General features: G+C 36.4%; 1 pseudogene; it reads left to right on the forward strand.

Annotated features, from left to right (window-relative positions):
• Positions 1-5247: 5247 nt before the first annotated feature.
• On the forward strand, positions 5248-7677 carry LOC147487444 (uncharacterized; annotated as a pseudogene).
• Positions 7678-8091: the final 414 nt, after the last annotated feature.

Raw genomic sequence — 8091 nt, forward strand, 5'->3', positions numbered from 1 at the left:
CTTCGAAGAAACTAACCTTGTAAAAGTATCCATTCCCGACTTTGTTGCCCGCTTTTCCAGTTCATTGACATATGCATTGGCAAACTGTACTACATCAACTATGAACACTGAATGTTCATAGTCCAACAAGAGTATGAACAATGAATGTTCATAGTTCAACAAGAGTATGAACATTCAGTGTTCATAGTCCACTAAGAGTATGAACAATGAATGTTCATAGTCCAACAAGAGTATGCACATTCAGTGTTCATAGTCCACTAGGAGTATGAACATTGAATGTTCATAGTCCACTAGGAGTATGAACACTGAATGTTCATAGTCCAACAAGAGTATGAATATTCAGTGTTCATACTAAGACTATGAACACTGAATATTCATAGTCCAATAAGAGTATGAACATTCAATGTTCATAGTCCACTAGGACTATGAACACTGAATGTTCATAGTCCAACAAGAGTATGGACATTCATTGTTCATAGTCCACTAGGAGTATGAACACTGAATGTTCATGGGTCAATTTGAGAAATCTTAATTAGTGTCAATTTGACACTGAATCTTAACAAGAGTATGAACATTCAGTGTCAATTTAATCAATTACCTTTTAGCAAAAAAAAAAGACTAATTAAATTCCTCCTGAAATTTGGCTTAAAAAATATTCTTTTCACAAATGGATAGACACCAAGTTGAGCTTAATTAAATTTTTTTGTGTTCCTCAAAGCTTAGTAATCTAAATCAATATGCACACATATAATAAACATGCAGTGGTAGTAATCTTAGTTGGTATTCATCCTTGATAAAAAAGAGAGAGAGAATATATTAGGAACCATGATGGTAGTAAAAGCTTATATATAGGAATACCAAGTAGATTGATATATTAAGAAGACATGGCAAAAGTGAACTTACTTGACATTTAATCTAGGGTTAACCAATTAGGATTTCCCCCCTACTAGATGGGAAATTAGGGTCTCCCCCCTAAATACATAAAAAAAAAAAAACAAATTGGGTTGACCAAATTTTTTTTGTGTGTATTTAGGAGAGATACCCTAATTTCCCATCTAGTGGAGTCCTAATTGGCTCATTTAGTAGGGGGGTAACACTAGTTCACCCTTTAATCTAAGTCAGAATCATCATCAGTAGACATTACGCCCTCTTCTTCATAACTATAATATTCAGCCAATGTATCGTCTTCTTTATCAGTATCACCATCATCAACAATAAAATCATCATCCATCGATGAGTTTCTCTCTATAATGGTCCTTACCACAGCCGCGTCAACTTCACTAGGGTTCAAATCCTCTATATTCAGTTGTGTGGGTGCAATTTCTTCTGCTTCGATTTCATTGTTACTTTTATCAAGTTGCTCTTCTTTTTGATATGCCTCGCCATCATGCTCTACTCCAATCTCATCCACTTGTTCTAAAACATCATACACATTCCTAGGTTTTAACTTCTAGACAACTTGCCAACTACACTGTAGTTTAGTATCACTCACGTAAAAGACTTGACCTGCTTGAGTCGCTAGCACAAATCGATCATCTTTATACCAAGTCCGCGAAACATTAACACTATTCGCATAGTGGTCTGTGCATATTCATGTTTTCTATTACCAACATCCCACCAATCACACTGGAAAAGAAAAACTCGATAACCAAATAAGTAGTCCAACACTACGACATCAGTTAAGATACCATAAAAGTCAATCTTTTTTTATTCATGTCCCTTTTCCACAACCACACCACTATTTTGAGTGCGTAGGTTTACTTCTTTATCCCTGGTATGAAATCTTATTCCATTAACAATGCATCCGCTATACCGATTGACACGATTATCTGGCCCGCATGCTAATGAGTACAACTCTTCAATTGCTTTAGGAGATTTCTCAGACCACAATATTTGTATCTACCAATAAAATGTAGAGTAATTAATAGTATCACAATGGGCAAGTACTTAAGTACGATATCAAAAAGACCCTAAATGAACACTAACCCGATGCTTAAACCATTCAGGAAAAAATGTTTCCTGCCTCTTTCTTCTAGATTATGTGGACTTTGCATGTTAAGCTTTGTCTTGTGTTGTCTGCATATAGTGATGAAAGGAAAGAATTATGATTAATCATATGTATTTGCATCACTTACTAACACATATATAGTGTCAATCTAAATAATTATTCAACTTACTAAAGATATGGCAATACTTCATCTGTATTATTCAGCACGTAGTACCTAGCCTTAGCGAGCTCTTTTGAGTCCATCATTATATACCTAGAAGCCCCCAATGGTTGCACATTCTGTTTGAAAACAGACAACCTTATCTATTGTTTCCCATTACCACCATCGAAATTCCTTTCTTCACGGTTGAACCTAGTTTCAATTCCTTGCAGGTACATAGAGCAGAAAGTGAGACCTTAAGTATCAACATATGCTTCTGCAATTGAACCTTCTGGGTGTGCCTTATTACGTATATATTGCTTTAGCGTGTGAAGAAATCTGTGAAAAAATTCACAATTATTGAATACTTAATACGACATGATACTATAGCTTTAAACACAAGTTACATTTTATATTAAACATATACCTTTCAATGGGATACATCCATCGATATTGCATAGGTCCACCATATATTGCTTCATGGGGCAAGTGAACAGCCAAGTTAACCATTACATCAAAAAATGCTGGCGGGAAAATCTGTTCGAGCTTACATATAATCAAGGCAATCCCTTTTTCCATCTTCTCGAGAATTTCCAATCTCAATGTCTTACAACACAACTCCTTGAAGAGGGTACCCAACTCAATTAATGCAGTGCACACATCATTAGACAAGCAACCATGTACTCCAACAGGAAGAAGTCGTTGTAGAAGTACATGACAATCGTGACTCTTCATTCCTAATATTTTACCATCTTTAGTATTTACACAACGAGAGATGTTTGAGGCAAAACCATCTAGAAACTTAAATGATTTCAACCACTCACATAATGCAATTCTCTCTACAGACGACATAGTGTAGCATGCAGGTGGTACAACAAATTTATTACCTTTCAAAATTACATGCAACTCTTCCCTTATGCCCATTGCAGCCAAATCCAATCGAGCTTTTACTGAATCTTTTGTTTTACCCTCTAGGCTCATTAGTGTGCCCAACACATTGTCACAAATATTGTTTTCAATATGCATAACATCTAGATTGTGGCGCAATTCAAGAGTTTCCCAATATGGCAACTCAAAAAATACGCTCTTCTTTGTCCAATTCAACTCAATCTCTGTCCACTTTCTCTTCTTGATGTTCGGTCCCTTCCCAAATTTCTATTCTTCAACAAGATTAAGCTACAATATCACTTTATCACTTGACAACTCCTTTGGCCGCGACCTATTCTCAACCTTTCCATTAAACAACTCCTTTCCTCGGGTTCGCCAATGATGTCGTGGCGGCAAAAAGCGATGATTGGCCATATAACATAACTTTTGGCCATTCTTCAAATACATAGAATCAATATCCTTATTGCAATTTGGACATGCTAACTTGCCTTTGGTGCTCTACCCAGATAAGTTACCATATGCAGGAAAATCATTTATAGTCCACAATAGTGCAACATGCATTTGGAATGTCTTCTTTGTCACGACATCGTATGTCTCCACCCCATTTACCTGCAAATCCTTCAATTCATCTATCAATGGCTGCAAATACACATCAATATCATTTCCTGGTGATTTACGACCAGGAATAAGTAAAGACATGAAGATGAAAGGCTCTTTCATAGATTTCCAAGGTGGCAAATTATACGGCATGACCATTACTGGCCACATGCTATACTGATTGCTCATGTCACCATAAGGGTTGAACCCGTCACTTGCAAGACCAAGACAAACATTGCGAGGATCACTAGGAAACCACTCATACTTCTTGTCAAACTCTTTCCATGCTTTAGAATCTACTGGGTGTCTAAGTACATTTTCCTCCTCAACCCGTTTCTCTTTATGCCATCTAATATCTACAGCCGTCTTCCTTGACCTAAACAACCTTTGAAGCCTCGGTGAAAGTGGAAAATACCGCAAAACTTTCTGTGGTATTCTCTTATTCTTACCTTCATTAATCTTATACCTCGGTGAATTACATTCTGGGCAACTCTCAAGATCCTCGTGTTTTTTCCAAAACAGCACGCAATCATGTATGCATGCATGTATTGGAATATAACCAAGCCCTAACCCCTGCATTAACTGCTTAGCCTCATGATGGCACCCTGGGAGTGTCTCGCCTGCAGACAATGCCGCTTTTATCAATTGAAGTACCGTATCAAATGATTTGTTACTCCAATGATAGATTATCTTTGTATGAAGCAACCTAACAAGGAAATCTAATTTGGAAAATTTCTTACACCCTGGATACAAAGGATGTCGTGCATCATTCAAGAGTCTATCAAAAGAATCTAGATTTTCTTCATTCATATCATGATGGCTAGTAGAAGGGTCTTCATTTGTACTACTAGTATAATTATCTCAAACTTCTCCATGTTGTATATCTGGAATATGGTTATCCATGCAAGTTGGTGCTCTTAAATCCTCAAGAAGTTCCTGCATACCAGCGAAATGACCACTTTGATCACCAAAACCATCCTCATCCTCATTATCTTCACTCATCACCTCCAATTCTTCACCACGATATACCCAACGAGTGTAACTCTTGTCCATGCCATGCTTTTCCAAATCATATTTCACGTCACTGACAAGCTTGTAATATCTATTTTTGCAAATCCGCATGGACATAAAATTTTATCCGCCTTGTCTTTGTGAACACTAGCAACGGTAATAAATTCATTAATACCATTTGTATACTGAGTGCCAAACCTATTTGCCAATTGAATCCAACTCTTATCCATATTTAATAATGAGACAGCTTCTACAAAAAAAAATGTTTAAAAAAGTTAATTTGACTACAAATTAAACATTTCTATTGATCAAATATCGGCTAATGTAATGAAAAGTAACGTACTTACACGGGAGACACATCAAAGGGTAGCAACAGATTCTAAGATCAAAATCAGATAGGGGAGGTGAATGATTTCCCAAGCATCACTCGATCAACTATGAAACCAAAACATCAAAGTTAGTCTATTCTCCCCTTTTCCCAATTAGAATACAAGAGATTTGATAAGAGAAAAAGGTATCTAAAGAAAAGAGTGTCAACTTGATGATGGTGATGAAATTGTACGAGGGCGAGATAGAACGAATGCTTTCTTAAAAAGAGAAAGAGATGTTGGTATTTTTATTTCTTTTTTCAACTTGCTGGTTTTCTTTTTGGATATTGCTGCCAAAAAAAGGAGTGGCACAAGAGGTAGTATCGAGTAGTGGAGACTGGAGCACAAAAGAAAAAACATGTTTTCAAGCTTTTACAACGCAAGCAAAGTGGCCTATATCTCATTAAAAAAAAAAAAAGTGGCCCATAAATGATGTCCAGTTATTCAACATTTACAACAAATAATAAAGTGTGGCCAAAGCTTTGTCATTTGCAACCAAATAATGAAGCATGGGCAAAGCTATTTTAGGTGAGTATTGGCTACGCATTTGAGTGTAGCAAACAAATTTTGACTATTTACTATGCTCCAAAGTGTCGATGATACTATCAAAAAGGAATTAAAACCATTTTCTACCATTTCCATTTTACTTAAAAATATGAAATATATTTAGCTACGCTTAAAAGCGTTGCAGATACTACCGATTTTACTTGAACCCTATAAAAGGTTAGTTACACTTAAAAGCGTTGCTAATGTATGGTATCAGCTACACTTTCTAAGCGTTGCAAATAATTTCGTAGCAAAAGCCCCCATCTCTTGTAGTGAAGACTCGGTGAGAAGAGCATATTTGCTTAGGGGTCCTTGCTAGCCTAATCATGCTTTTCCTCCAAGAACAAGAGGCAAGAGAATCTGATGCTTTCAGAAAGAGTTGAATGAGGAGTTTAGTTGGTTGGAATATTCACAAGGATGTCACGTTTTGTCTATATTGTTATTTCTTTAAACCTAATAAGGGGGCACACGGAGATGGGAATGTTTTTTCTCACAGGGGGTTTACTAATTGGGAAAGGAAGACCAAATTAAAAGAGCACATTGGAGGACCAAATAGTGCTCATAATATTGCTTACAGGGCAACATAGGCTTTGTTAAATCAAGAGCAGCATATCGAGACATTTCTTCACAGACAATCTGACCAAGTTCGAAGGGATTATCGAATACACCTAACTGCAATAATTGATTGCATTAGGTTTCTTTTGAGACAAGGTTTAGCTTTTCGTGGCCATGATGAATCAGATGAGTCGATCAATAAAGGTAGTTTTCTTGAACTTATACGGTTTCTGAAAGATCATAACGAAGTCATTAAGAAAGTTCTTGATAATGCTTCTAAAAATAAAAAATTGACCTCACCTGATATCCAAAAAAATATTGTGAATTCGGCTGCTGTGGAAACTACAAATGTTATTCTAAAAGATTATGGAAATTCATTGTTTGCTATTTTAGTTGATGAAGCACGTGATATATCAATTAAGGAGCAAATGACAGTTGTTTTGTGTTATGTCGACAAGAAAGGTTGCGTGACTAAGAGATTTTTTAGAGTTGTGCATGTTAAGGAAACTAGTGCAATAACACTTAAAAGGCAATCGATGAGTTATTCTCCAAGCATGGGTTGAACATATCTAAACTATGTGGACAAGGGTATGATGGGGCCAGCAATATGCAAGGTGATTTGAATGGCCTAAAAGCACTTGTAATGAAAGAGAATGAGTCTGCATTTTATGTTCATTGTTTTGCTCATCAGCTTCAGTTAGCCCTTGTATCAGTTGCAAAGAACCATGACTCAATCGCTAACCTTTTTAGTATTCTCCCTAATGTGGTAAATACTATTGGAGCATTATGTAAGCGACGTGATATGTTGCGCGATGCAATGAAGGCTAGAGTTGTTGCAGTGTTACAAAGCAGAGAAATTTCAAGTGGCAAAGGGTTGAATCAAGAGACTAGTCTAAAACGATCTGGTGACACTCGATGGGGCTCACACTATTATACACTTCTTGGCATGATAACCACTTATGGTTCAGTAGTTGATGTGCTTGATAATGTAGCGAAAAATGGTTCAAGCTCGAAACAAAGAGGTGAGGCTTACGGATTATTGGATTCAGTGCAGTCTTTTGAATTTATCTTCAATTTGCATTTGATGAAAGTGAGACTAGCTAGGAATTAGTAATGATTTGTCAAAGGCTTTGCAGCGTGAAGACCAAGATATTGTCAATGCCATGGCTCTTGTTAAAATAACAAAGGTATGCTTACAGGCGATGAGAGATAATGGATGGGATAGTCTCCTGACTGAAGTTTCTTCACTATGTGCCAAACATGATGTGGTTATTCCAAATATGGAAGAGAGGTATATGGCTCGAGGGAGGTCTTGACGAAAAGTAGAAGGAAACACCAATTTACATTACTATCGTGTTGGATTATTCTATCTGTACTGATTTGCAACTTCAAGAGTTAAACGGCCTGTTTAATGAAGAAAACATAGAATTACTTCTTTGTATGGCATTTCTTGATCCTAGTGAATCATTTGTTTCTTTCGATAAGCAAAAGTTGATCCGTTTTGCTCAACTTTATCCCAATGATTTTTCAGAGATAGATCAGATGGAATTAGCAGATCAGCTTGAGAATTATATCATTGATGTGCGTTCTGATACTAAGTTTGGTGTAGTAAATGGAATTAGCACCTTAGCCAAAAAAATGGTTGAGACGAAGAAAGACATTGTGTACCCACTTGTTTATTTGTTGATTAAGTTGACGCTGATTTTACCTGTTGCTACTGCCACTATGGAGAGGACATTTTCTGCTATGAATATCATAAATAATCGTTTGCGCAATCGGATGGTGGATGAATGGTTGAATGATTGTTTAATAACATACATTAAAAAAGAAGTTTTTGATAGCATTGATACCGAGTTGATCTTACAACGCTTCTAGAAGATGAAGAAAGATGACGAAAAAGAAGGCCGTCGAGAACAACTATGAACAAGTACTTTTTTCTAATATATATATATTATTTTGTATGCTTGGTTTTTGTTTGG

The sequence above is a fragment of the Coptis chinensis genome, chromosome 7, assembly GCF_015680905.1.
Source record: "Coptis chinensis isolate HL-2020 chromosome 7, ASM1568090v1, whole genome shotgun sequence".
NCBI classification, from domain to species: domain Eukaryota; kingdom Viridiplantae; phylum Streptophyta; class Magnoliopsida; order Ranunculales; family Ranunculaceae; genus Coptis; species Coptis chinensis.